Source organism: Triturus cristatus, chromosome 9 (genome assembly GCF_964204655.1).
Source record: "Triturus cristatus chromosome 9, aTriCri1.1, whole genome shotgun sequence".
In the NCBI taxonomy this organism is placed as follows: domain Eukaryota; kingdom Metazoa; phylum Chordata; class Amphibia; order Caudata; family Salamandridae; genus Triturus; species Triturus cristatus.
Genome location: NC_140592.1, coordinates 753,779,210 through 753,793,005, shown reverse-complemented (window position 1 = coordinate 753,793,005; position 13,796 = coordinate 753,779,210). Strand labels below are relative to the sequence as shown.

Below are 13,796 nucleotides of genomic sequence, written 5' to 3'. Positions count from 1 at the left end.
TGTGTGATCTATGCGTGCACATGTATGTTAGGTCTTTACAGAGGTTACTTTGTGAAAAAAATATGTGCCTGGGCTCTCGTCAGGAGGCAGCTTCCACCAGCCCATTTATCCTGTTAGTGCCCCCTAAAACAGAACCAACTACTAACCAAGAAACCCCACAAGTAGGAAGAGGATGCGGCATAATGGCCTGAGCTACTGACGTAGGAGTTCGGGGGTCCAAGTTCAAGCCTCGGAGTCGATTCAACATCCTGTGATTCTGGGCGAATCATGTAATCTCCCTATGCCTACCAAAAATCTATATGTCCTTAACTGGTGCTAAAGCGCCGGCGTCGATGATTAAGTGACGGTGCAGAGCACGGGAAACCACTGACTCAAATTAAGCACTCACTCTTTAGGGCAGATTTACAAGCCCCTTGCGCCACTTTTGTGTCACTCTTAACATGGAAAAAGTGACGCAAAAGTGGCGCAAGGGGCTTTTAAATCTGCCCCTTTGTGTGCGTGCACTATACTGAAGTCGGGGCTTCTACGATTTTCAGTATTTAAGAAATGTTTAAAACGCAGGCTCTTTTAATTCGGCCTTGGTTGCTCTTCGCGCCCTTTCACCCCAGGGAAAGCAAACACAGTCCTCATTGTGCTTATCTCATTTACTGCTGACTCTTTCTTTAACCCCCACTATATACTGACAGACAAGTGTTTACTCTACCTACCCCTTTTGTTTTGGGATGGTATTACACCCACCTTCTTCCCTCCTCCGGGGTTTCCAGAACCAAGTTCGATGTTACCGGTGTTTTGCAGTTAAATCGTTACTTTGTAGTTCTCTGCAGATTTCATGATGTACAGAGAGGCGTGGCTATTAACTGAGCAGCAGGCGCTACCAAACAAGGGGATGATGGATGGCTAAATAAATGTCCTTCTCGCTGCTGTGCACTGCGATTATTAAAAATATTCTCAGCTGGACTGCGCACTTTTAATAGCGGTCTGAAACCTCGGGTCGAGCTCGCGCTATATAAAACTGCAACAAAAAAAATGTGCATAAAAAACAATGCTTACCAGCGACACCTCAGTTTGTGCGTGCATTTTAAATGTACCAGTCTGTCTGTGACTGGGTCTGTTAGCGTTTCTGTGATTGTTCTCTGCAGACTAGCGCCTGCTTTTTTAAACTAAAAAGAATCTTGGATTGCCCGCCGTAGCAGTTGATGGCGCTGAAGCCGAGGAGAAAGGGTTTGAGAGAGCGACCTGTGTTGAGGGGAGATGGGGTCACGGTGAGACGGGGGAGGGACTTGAGAGATCTTGTCTAGCCTTGGTGAGACCGGCGCTGGCAGGGTGGTGAGAGAAGAGGTGTGTGAAGGAGGGGGTGGGGGAAATGTTTGTCTAGGATTGGGAAAAGGGTGTGCGTGAGCTGTCAAGCCCCAATTGGCCACGAAGGGGATGGGTCATTTTGAAAGAAAGGGGGAGGGGGCGCTTCAGTATGGGTTGGATAGGGAGAGCTTAGACGGGCCCAGGAGAAGGTGCTGCTTCAGTCCAGTTTGGTCTGATCTGGTGCAGTTGACTTGTGATAACATGTCACTTGTGCAACCGTGAACACATGCAAAGGCATGGACTTTGGCCTTCCTAAACCCCACGAATTCAACCCGCAGGAGTTTTTTGGGGAGGAGGTTACAGTGAAGGCTGACAAAACCTTGGTATTGGGGGTCGGATCACTAAAAAGGTAGGAACTTATTTTGGGGCCAGAGAGAGTTCAGAAGGAGCCTAGTCTGAAGTGGTAGTTAATTGCACGCAGAGTTTTTCTCCTAAATAAAAGTCGTTCACTCTGCCATAAAAACGTGACAGAATTAAATTCTACTTATATTAGTAATTTTTTAAAAATGCATTTCTTTTTTGGCGTTTTGAACATTAAAACAAAAAACACGAACTGAGTAGCCAGTTGCTTCCGGTATCAGCACAATCCAGTTACTTGTGTATTATGACAAAATGATCGTGCAAGCCCAATCCCGTACCCCTCTAGTGTTAAAAACAAAGCATAGTATATATTGTACATCCAGTTACATTCGGCATTAGTTATATAAATTCAACTTCATTACACCTGTCATGCTCCCTAGGTGGGTCCAGCATGTGTTCACCAGAGTAAACCTGAATCGTTATTCTTCTGCAAAGCTCCTGGGTCCGCTAATTATACGTTAACCACAAAAGAGCTGCTCCTAAAGTGGTGACCACTATAAGGTTTGGGTTTTATTGTGAGTGAGGGCATCTCACAAAAAGTAACGGACTGGTCTCACACACCACCTGGTGTCATGCTTCATCATTGACCAGTCCTCGCCCTCTAAAACCTTGGTTTGATAGAGGGCGGGCATACGCTAATTATAAGCTTGTAGGCATGCATAGGAACAGCTACTTGTCAACAGAAACCCCAGAGGGGTCTGCATCCTCCTGTGTACGTGCCCACACCGGAAAGGGTTCCCATATGTCTTTTGGCCTGGTTGCCAATGGCATCAACTCACAAAACGTGGATAGTTGTGTGTGGCTAAATGCTACATCCCGGACCCATTCCTTCATGGAAGGGGCCCCCTTCTCCCCAGAGCATAGCTACCCTCCGCTTGGCAAGCAACAGTAACATGGCCTGTAGCTTACGGGTCCCAGCTGGTGTGTCTTTTTACGTATCCCAAGAGTCCCAGTATGGGATCGGGATCGCTAGGAGTGCCAATGATCTCGTGTATAGTGGTAAAAGTTTCAGACCAAAATGGGGCTAACCTAGGACAACTCCATGCCATGTGTAGGAATGTAGCTGGAGCATGGCCACATCTCTAGCAGCCATCATCTGCCCTGATCCCCATGCGGTGAAGTTGAGAAGGGGTCCTATAGAATCTATGGAGACATTTAAAATGAATCAGGCAGCTTATAATTGGGGGGCAAGGCTGTTATTTGATTGCAACAAAATGCCTACTGCTCCTCAGTGAGCGCCATTTGCAGTTCTGTATTCCACGCCTGGAAGGCTCGTGGCGTTAGCAAGGGGGCGGAATTCTGCATGTTGTTGTAGATCCTTGTGATGAGTCTATGAGGGGAGTCAGTCTTGAGCACATTTTCAAGGGCAAGCAATGTGGACAGAGGGTTGGGGAATGTGTCATGTAGTGCCCTACACGTGGCCCTAATTTTGTGGTAGAAAAATAATTCAGAAAAAGAGATTGTGTGCTCCTCCACTGGTTCCGGGGGGAGGGGGCTTTGAACACCTCTCCCAGGTAGAGGTCTGTGAAGGTACGTATTCCCATCTTCTGTGCTAGTGCTCTGCTCGCTCCCTCTCCCATAGTAGGTAACATGGGGTTGTGTGCTAGGGGAATGGACAGAGCATATAAGATTTTTAAATGCGCTCTTTCCCATAGTTTATCCCACGTCCACCTCAATGTTTCCACCGTATTGATGTCTCCCCGAGGCCTTTTATAGGTCTGATATAGGGCCACCTGAAGGGGGACTGGAGCTGCGACATCCATCTTCACAGCCGTGTGCAGTTGAAAAGGGGTTGGGTGGGCCCAATAATGTAAAAACTGTATTTGTGCACTTGGGAAGATTCACCATTAAGTTCCGTAACGTAAGCAGTCAAACATGGGGCGCGAAGCATTGTTGCTAGGGTTCTCCCAGGCCTGTCACCGTCCCCATACCTCCTGGCTTGTGTATATTTGCCGAGGAATTTTACTTTGCGCTGGGCCTCCTCTTCAAACTCTAACAGCTTCTCTTTTAATGTGGCCAGAAGAGTGGAATCATTGGTGGTATAGAATTGTGATTCGATCTCCTTAATCTGCTTCTCTAGGGACTGCAGAGTGCCCCTAATGACTTTCAGCACCCCCGCTTGCCGAGCTATGCATTGCCCCCTGATTACCACCTTAAACGCCTTCCACAGGGAAGCCTGAGTTGATACCGAGCCAGAATTCATAGCGCAGTAATCTACTATGTCCCCTCTAATCTCCTCCTTAAAGGCCTCATTCAAGAGTGCATTAGGGGGAAGCCGCCAGCTGAACATTTTGGCTGGGGAGCCTGGTATTACCAGACGCAGCAGACTGGGGGCATGGTCTGACAGGGACCTCGGGAGTTTTGATACTGCACATTTCCATGTCACCACATCTCTGAACACCAACCAATAGTCCAACCTAGACCAGGCCTTATGGAATTGTGATATGCATGTGCCTTCCCTAACTTGGTGGTGATCCTGACACCATATGTCCACTAGATTGCCAACAGATATGATGGTCTTTAGTGCGGCGCTTGTGTTGGGGTGTAGGGTTCGGAACTGCCCTTTCCTGTCCAATGTGTCATCTAAGATCGCATTAAAATCCCCCCCACCCCCAAATAATCATCATACTCTGTTGTCCACACTATGGCCCATATACCCTGAAAAAGAGCCAGGTTGTCCATAAACTGCCACTATGGCCACCCGGGTCCCGCCCATAGTGCCCAGTAGTATGATGTACCTGCCCTCTGGGTCTGCATGGTATTCGCTCTCTTTCCAGTCTAGTCCCCGCCTAACCAGCCCCGCCACCCCAGAGAGTAATTAGAGTAAATGGAGGAGTAGACATGTCCCCATCGTCTGTGTTGCAGCCTAGTAGATGGTGTGGTGTTCAGGTGCGTCTTTTGCAGCAGGCACACATCAATGTGATGCCTAACTAAGTAGGAGTGGATGGACCAAGCGTGTGTCTATGATCGTTTAAGCCTCGAATGTTCCATGTTAAAAAACTTGGGTTGTCATTACAACAGTGTCGGAGGGATGGGCGGAAATAGAACTTCGGAACAAAAAGAAACAAACACCCGGTCCCATTTTCTCATGGGTGTGTTACTGATAGTGAGGGTTTTCACTCCGGGCTCAGGTGTGCTGTTCCCCTTTTAGCAAACCCCCCCTTTCCCTTCCTCATCACTCACCGTGTCTGGCGCAACTCTCCTGAGTTGCGGCGGCTTCTCAGCAACCTCCGGGGGCATCCACCAGTCTTCAGACCAGCTCTCCACGTCCTCCCCGATGTCCTCCGCTGCTGTCTTCGCAATCTCCCGGTCTTCTGGCAATCCCTTCTTCACGCTCCGATCCGTGGCTTCTTCGCTGGGCTCGGCGTCTTCCGGGTTCCACGTCTTCCGGGTTCCGCTTCCATACCGCCTCTTCCTCCCACGTCATCCTCCTTAAGGCTGGTTGCCCCGCCTCTTCTATGTCATCACGGGCGGCCCATTCGCTGTCCTCTCCACGGCCAACTCCTTCTTCCTGCAGGGATGAGGGAGGTACGATGTTTAACCTCTTCCGCCCCACGCTTATACCTGGACCGGCGTTCACGGAATGAGGTGAGGCTCTGTCCACCCCCTCACATCCCCTTCCCTAACTTTCTTGCCTGCAAGAAATGAGCCAAGGGGATATCTAGAAAGAAAGTCTGCATTGGTTTGCTCCTTCCTTTTCTGTGCAAGGTGGTAAAACGATAGGGCTGTAAGGCCATGAACCATCTTAGGACTCTATCGTTATGTGCCTTATTTTTAGCCACCCATTCAAGTGGGGCATGGTCTGTGAATAAAACAAACTCTCGATCTTCTAGATAATACCGAAGTGTTTCTATGGTCGCGACCCACTACGTAAACTATTTAAAGCTCTTTCGAGCGACTTTGGGCTGAAGAGCCTGGTGTCTGCACCTGCGCGCCTTGAAAGGTACTTTACCTATATATTTTGGCAGTCTACTTGGCACCCCGCATACCTACCTGCTCCCTGCTGACGAGAGGCAATTACCTCGAAACACGTGTCCAGGGATGGCATTATTTCACATACTCGTGGCATAGGCGTACTCACCGCTGCCACTACATTATCCAGAATTCTTTGGGGCTATTTGCTAGTATGACGAGCAGTGTCGCGACCCACTACGTAAACCATTTTATGGCTAGGGCTTAATTTTCTATTACTGCATATCTTTTCTCTCGGGGAAACGTTTTTCTACTGATATACAGAACTGGTGTTTCCTGCCCTTGTGAGTCGGTCTGAGTAGCCCATGTTCGGAGGTGTCAGTTTGCAATACCAAGGGCTTGGTGTAATCCGGACTGAGAAGGACAGGTTTTGAAGTTATGGCCTGTTTTAACTGGTGGAGGGCATGTAGTGCCTCAGAGGAAGGATATTTCAATTATTTTTCAGTCTTAGCATCCTTCTTCAAGAGGTCCGTCAAAGGATTACCTATCTGGGAGAATTCAGGGATAAAGCGTCGGTAATAACCCAAACAGCCTAAGAAGGCCCTCAGATCTTTTTTTGTTCAGGGAAATGGAATGTTGGTGATAGCTGCCACTTTTTCCTCTTGGGGTTTTATCAGTCCTTCTCCTAACAGATACCCAAGATATTTAACGGATTTTGCTGCCAATTTACTTTTGGATGGGTTAATGGTTAACCCTCTCCTCTTTAGGGCTTGAATCACAGCTGTTAGGTGTTGAAGATGTTGCTGCCATGTCTCACTATGAATAACTATGTCATCTATGTATGCTGCTGAAAATGCAGCGCAGGGTCTTAGAACAGTGTTCATTATTCTTTGAAAAGTGGCGGGTGCCCCATGTAGCCCAAAGGGAAGGACCGTAAAATGGAATAGCCCGTCAGGAGTGGAGAAAGCTGTCTTCTCTCTATCTCGTTTATCCAAGGGGACTTGCCAATACCCTTTACAGAGGTCGATAGTGCTTATGTAGCAAGATTTTCCTATTCTCTCTTTCATCTCATCAACTCTCGGTAAACGGTATGAATCAAACTGAGACATTTTGTTCACTTCTCTGAAGTCTATGCAGAACCGGATAGACCCATCCGGTTTCGTCACTAAAACAAAAGGGGAGTTCCACTCACTGGTGGAGGGTTCTATTATCCCCATCTGGAGCATCTGTTGTACTTCCTTTCTCACTGCGTCTCTCCTTGCTTCTGGGATACGATAGGGCCGTAATTTTACTATCTTTCCTGGAATGGTATGGATCTCATGTTCCATTATGTCTGTTTTACCAGGCAGTAGGGAAAACACTTTCTGCAGGGGTTGGTAGATGTGCACACAGCTCGCCTCTCTGACTAACCAGAAGTTTGGGGTCTATGCTTGGGAGGTACAAAGGTTCGTTCTTTTCAGTCAAACCCACCAAAGTTGGGATGGGTCCTTCCCATTTTTTAAATAGATTTACATGATGAATCTGGGTGTGTAAGGTTTTTTTTTTTATCCAATTCCAAACGGTAGGTTACTGGTGTCACTTTCTCTATTATCCTGAAAGGGCCTTGCCACTGACCTAACATTTTATGGTCTGAGGTGGATAGCATTAATAAGACAAAATCACCTTTTTTAAAGGTACGGGTTTTAGTGCTTTTATCGTATTGTGTCTTCTGTGAGATCTGGGCCTGTTCTAAATTAGATTTGACAATACTGCATATTTGTTGTAAGTGGGTTTTTAGATTAAGTACATATTCGGGCAGCGGTTTACCTCTTTGTTCTTCTTCCCATTCTTCTTTTCCCATGTCAAGCAGGGTACGCGGTTGTCTCCCGTACTCCTCTGTTGTTTGCAGCGGATGGCGAAAAGGGCTAAGGGTAGCATATCCTCCCACTTTTTAGTCTTGAGGTCAAGGAGTTTCTTTAAGGTAGTTTTAAGTGTGGCATTATATCTCTCCACTAACCCGTCAGTCTGGGGTTGGTAAGGTGATGTTCTCAGTTGTTTAATGTTTAACTGTTGACTTACCTGTTTCATCAGTTTGGAAATAAAAGGTGTACCCTGATCAGTTATTATTTGGGGAATCCCTACTCAGGAAAAAATAGAAACCATTGCTTTGGCTATCTGTAAAGCATTGGGCTGTCTTAAAGCCACTGCCCCTGGAAATCGAGTGGCATAGTCCACTAAGACAAGCACATATCTGCATCCGCTATGAGAGGGAAGAAGGGGGCCTATGATGTCCATCCCTACCCTGGTGAAGGGTTCCTCTATTATGGGCAGGGGTCGAAGAGGAGCTCTAGGGGGAAAGCTGCGGCTGTTCTTCTGGTATATGGAACATTCTTTACAAAACCAGCAAATCTGTTGGTAGATTCCTGGCCAGTAAACTTTTTCTAGAATGTCTTTCTCTGTTTTTTCACTACCAAAGTGACCCCCCAGCAGATGACTATGTGCTAGAAATAACATAAGAATTGGGAACCTACTTGCTTGGGATCTTCTACTTCTGTGGCTTTATTCCAAGCTTTCCTTAGTGTTGGATCTACCCTTTGCCCTGTGTGGAAACCTTGGTCATATCGCCACATGACTTCTTCCTGTGGTTGAGTCAAGGCTACTTGTGTCCAGTTTCTTTTTTCTTTTCTCTTCTGATTTTTACTTTTCTTAGGCTTTCCTGGTGGAAAACTAAGGTCCTGCTCTTGAGAGAACGGGCGGTTTTTCTCCATTCCTTTGCTTCATCGTTCAGTAACTGTTCCATATATAAATAATCCCTCCCTAAGATAAAAGACTCTGGCAGCTTAGGGATAAGTCCTACGCGTAGAGGGACGGATTCAATTGAGGGTTTGTGCTGTACCTGTACCTCAGTGGTGGGGTACTGCCTACTATTTCCGTGGACACATTGAATGTTCACTGTACCCATAGGTCGAGGATTACCCCCGGGCACACTTTGGGGCCTCATAACACTGTGTAAACATCCTGTGTCGACCAGGGCAGATTGATCCTCTCCGTTTACCCTTACTGTTTTATGGTAGGGGAGGGTTTGCCCCCGTTTAGTACAATAGAGGTTTCGGGTAAGTCCTACTTCCATCGGTTCCTCCTTTTGAGGGCACACCTGGGCTATGTGTCCAAACCCTCCACAGTTAAAACACTGGGGTCCTGAGGGGGTGGGAGGGCGATAAGGAGTAGGTAATGGACCAGGCATTAGAGTAACAGTGTCTAGCTTTCTCGGGGTAGAGGGTCGGTTGACTTTTGTGGAGGCACCCCCAGACGATTTCCAATGTGATTCTTCTTTCTTCTTTGCCTCTTTGAAACTCCTGAGCCCTGCTAAAGGCACTGACTATTTCAACCGCTCTTTCCATGTTTAGCTGGGTATGTAGTCGAACCCACTTTTGTATCGGTGGATGTAAAGATATAAAGATATATGAAAATTGCTCCAAATAAATCCTCTCCATTATTTCTTCCCTGTTGGATCCCAACGGTTTAAACTACCGATCTGCCATGTCTTTTTCTCTGTAGGACAGAGCTCTGGGTGTCTCTTGAGGACCCTCCTTAATTTATCAGAGTCGTATACAGTACGTTTCCTCATCTATTCCTAACCTTTCTAAGATATTTTTCTTTATTTCGTCGTATGGAGTGACGCCAAAGGGATTAGCGGCTTGGTACACTGCTTGCAGATCTCATGAAAGGAAGGGACCCAGGTAATGACCCCATTTATCCAAGGGCCATCCTGCTGCTCTAGCCATTCGCTCGAAGTTGGAAAAGAAGAAATCGGGATCTTCTTCACTTGCATATTTTTGTAACACCACAGACGGGAGGGTGGTATGTCCCCTTTGTTGACTAAGGGTGTCCGCCAATTTTCCTATCACGGTCTCTTTTTTTTTGTTATAATTTTTTTATTGGGAAAAAAAAGCACAGAATCATAACTGCATTATTACAATGGGGCATTACATTCAAGTAATACAGTATGTCGACAAGCATTAGTACAGCTATTAGAAGTTGGGGGGGGGTTCTCCGAGCCTAGTTCTTCTCATCGTCAAATCGTCCATGGGCGCCTATCACGGTCTCTTGATTGTGGCTTTGATCAGTCAAGGTTTGATGGAGTTTTCACCTATCTTCCTCTGCCACGGCCAGGAATTTCCCCATTAGGCGTCCTAATTTCTCTTGGTTGTCTGCCATTTTCTGAAGTGCAGCCTCCATTTCCACTGATCCCACTTCTGACACCACTTGTCGGAGGGATGGGCGGAAATAGAACTTTGGAGGCCTGATTGGTGGTTGAATTTTTAAATCTTTATTGACTTATTCAAGGAGTAGTGGTGGTAGTCAAAGAAGTAGTGGTGGTAGTTAGGTCTGGGATGGTGAGGATGTTCCTGTTGGTGCTACTTGCTGCTGTTTCAGGCTTCTCTTCCTCTCCTGGGGTTCTTCTCATACCAGGTCTCAGATGGTGTGTCCCCGGAGTCTCTCCAAAAGAAGAAAAGAGCGGTAAGTGGACTGGCCTATATCTTATGTGGTTAACCGTCACCACACCCAAAGTGAAGGATTTAATAAGGAAAGGAAAATACTATAAATTCTGCTCCTAGACCATTACTGTGAGTCTTTGCCAGGATGCCAAGGGTTTTCTGTTTTAACCTAAATCACGGTAGGTCAGGGATATCTCCTCCCCTATTCGACATAATGGTCAGACCATAAAGTTACAGGCCGGCGAAAAAGAGAACAAAGAGAACAAAAAGAAGAAACCAAAAAAAATAATTCATTAAAGAGGTGTGGGGACTGAAAGGTCTTTTTCGCCCAGGAGCCGTGAATTCGGTTACACCACCGTTAAGGGCGGCAATGCATGAATAATATCTCTTTTCAATAAGATGTCAATAAATACAAAAGAAACAACACTGGCGTAACAAACCTTGAGGGGACCTCCCTGCAAGGCACCTGCGGGGGCCCCCTCCGGGCTCAATCAGGAGCCCTGCAGCCAGAGTGCTGTGCTGACGGGGCCCCCTGGAGCTTGGGGCCCCCCGCACCGTGGGGGCTGCGGGGGCCTGTGTTACGCCCCTGAGAAACAAACACCCGGTCCCATTCTCTCATGGGTGTGTTACTGATAGTGAGGGTTTTCACTCCGGGCTCAGGTGTGCTGTTCCCCTTTTAGCAAACCCCCCCTTTCCCTTCCTCGTCATTCACCGCATCTGCCGCAACTCTCCTGAGAAACAATAGCGAGTAAGGGATCTGGGCCTGTAGCAGAAGTCTTTTTGCAGGCAAAAATTCCCGGTGTGCCGCCTGCTCCGCCGGTGTGAAGTCCGGGTAGAACGAGATTGATTTTCCTTGATGGGTTATGGACCCTCTCTCCCTTGGCAACCTTAAAATAAGGTCTTGGTCCTGATAGTTAAGAGTTCAAACCAGTATTGGCCAGGGTGTGGCACCGACCGGAGGCTTGGGAACCAGGGTGCGGTGGACCCGCTCTACTGCAAACACCTTAGACAGATCAGGAGCAAACAGTTTGTGAAGCAATTTGGAGACAAAGCTCTCCCTTTTAGATATGGCCATCGTCTCACGAATTCCCGTGATCCTTAAGTTGTTCCGACGGGAACGGGCCTCCAAATCCTCGTTTTTTGATCAGATCAACCCCAGTACTTTGTCCATGTGCAGAAGTTGTTCTTTAGTTTCGACCTGGAACTCATGGAAGTCTGAAGTGCGATTCTCGAGCACATCCAGCCTTGTCTCATGCACCCCCACCTGCTTTTTGACTGCATCTAGCTGAGTCGTGAGCATGTCCAACTTAGTTGTCTATAGTGCGGAGGCTGGAGCGCATTTCCAACATCAGCTTGCGTAGGTTCTCTCGTGATCTCCGACCTCCGATTCAGCATGGCGTTCACTGCTCCCCTCCAGTTCCTGAGACGTAGTTCTGGTGGTCCGTCGGTGTTCAAACGTAAACTTAGGTTGTTTTGCGTCCTGTTTCCCCATGTTTGCAGGGCTATGCGACCCCAATGTGGCTGGAATGACACAATCCAGTAGCACCAGTGCAACGCCCCCCACACAATCTCCAATCTGATCCCTGCCGGGGCTTAAACCACCACTCCTGGTGGACAATGACACTGCGGACTCAACCTGCGTATTGTAAGGGCAGGATGCCTCTCTGGCTTGGAAGAAGCTATGTCCTCTGAGGCCTGGGCGTGTGCGTCCCACTGCCCCTGTCACCTCAGCGCCTGCCTATAATTGCCCACACCCGCGCTTGTATCTGCACTGCAAATTTGTCATAGTTCCTAACTTGGTGGAACACTGTGGGGTCTCTGGTAGCTGATATAGGCCACGCTTTGTAATTTCACAGCCTGATTGTCTCTAGCCCCGACCACGGGGGCCAACGTTTGCAGTAGTGTGGAGAGGTATTAGCACACTGTCCATCTCTCGGGGAGTCAACACCAGCCTTTCAGCACTTCAGCCCGGCGCCCCAGGCGCAAAGGCCCGATCCACCTGACTTTAAAATGGCGGCCGCCCGTTCTCCAGGCAGGTCTCCAGGCCCTGAATGCGGGCTGGCTGACCCCCACAATTTGGGACTGCTGCTCTGCACTCACCTGATGCTGCGGGGGGATCACTTAGCTCCTCGGGGCCTCAGTCAGACGCACTCGACCCTCGCACCTCGCTGAGCTCCCAACAGGATAGCCACGGCGGTCTCACGCGTGTGCAACTCCGCGTCCCGGAGCAGCCGCACCGGTAACAGGAGAGCCGACTTATGGCTCCAACGGTGAGTCGTTTGGCCCCACGCAGTCAGGCTCAGCGCGCAGATCCACACCCTTCATGCCGCACTCGCCGGGGGTTCGGGTGATTTCGGGCAGGCCCCAACAGGTGCGGGTCACATTCTAATGCAGCGGCTGCAGTCAGCGGCCAATGCGGCGGGTCTCAACTTATTCCACCACCGCAGGCGACTCCCAGAGGTAATTTTGTCTGGCGATGACCATCCATATGTCAGGATTTTGGCAGGATTACTTTCTCTGCCGGCAGAGTGCGCTCAACAAGCGGCCATATTGCCGCGCGGCCAGCCCACGCCCCCACTTATATTCGTAATTAAGCACAATTTGTACACAAATTGTGCAAAACTGAAGTTTCCCAGTTGAATTCGTGCATGCTGGGACTTGTAGTCCTAGAACATCATAAAATCAGCAACACAGGTACAACAAGCATGGGCAAAGCCAAAAGTCTAGCATTTGCTGCCTTTTTAGCTTTTTTTCAAAGCTTGATTTGTCTTGTCATGGTTCTCAAAAAGCACACATTGCCATACTAGTGCAATGCACAGAAGGGAATTATGTTGTGTGTGAATATCCTCTGTTTGTAAAAGCAGAATCTCATCACTCACATTGAAGTTAGCCTGTCCCTGAAGTGGGCTGACCCATTGCACCATGCTGTATACTTTAGAGGGTAGAAGAAAAATATGAATGACAGAACAACAGACTGATGTATAGAGAGGGCTAGCTGAAAGTTCCGTTAAGAATATATAAAAGAAATCAAAACGACTTGTCTAACCCCAGAACTATAAATAAACAAAAATGCAAGGAAAAGCCCAGACCTGGAAAAACAGAGCGCTCTGCTGACGTATGTAATTGTAATTGCATTTTTATAGCGCTTACTACCCGAGACAAGGTGTCTAATCACTTTTTGGCGCATAGCACGCTACTCCGGAACCCAAAAAGGATTAGTAGTGAATTTGTATAGGGAAAATATTAAATTAATTTGAGCGGTGGACATGTGAGTCTGTTAGTTGGATGGAAAAGGATGGTGGAGGGATAGAAGAGGGAAGGGTCTAGAAAGTGTTTATTTTGAGATCATAGCAGCAGGAGGAGGTTTAGGATGAATAGAGGGGGAAGAGTCAGAGGGAAGGGTTTAGAAAGGCTTGTTTGGGAGATCTTAATAGTAAAAGAGGTTTGAAATGATGCAAGGAGGGGTAGAGTCTAAAAAGGGTTATTTTGGGATCACACCAGTAGAATGGGGTTTGGGAGGAGGCAGAGAGTGGAGCTAGATGATGTATTGAGAGAGGTAGAGGGTGAGAACTAGGTAGTGCATTGGAGAGAGTAGTAGATTGAGGTTTGGGATGAGTGAGAGAGTGGAGGTAGAAGATATATCGAGAGAGTTATAGGGTGAGATATAGGGTAGTACATTGGAGATGC

General features: G+C 47.8%; 1 long non-coding RNA gene across 5 annotated transcripts in view; it reads left to right on the top strand.

Moving 5' to 3' along the window:
* The first annotated feature begins 1,128 nt into the window (after nucleotides 1–1,128).
* Nucleotides 1,129–13,796, top strand: part of LOC146798769 (uncharacterized) — a 93,383-nt gene continuing 80,715 nt past the window's right edge. For 3 of the 5 annotated variants that reach the window (XR_014968760.1, XR_014968758.1, XR_014968759.1), the window contains exon 1: nucleotides 1,505–1,708. This is a non-coding gene — a long non-coding RNA (uncharacterized LOC146798769). Of the gene's footprint in view, nucleotides 1,263–1,504; nucleotides 1,709–5,261; nucleotides 5,308–13,796 lie in introns of those variants that run through there. The other 2 variants (XR_014968762.1, XR_014968763.1) reach the window with 2 other exon arrangements.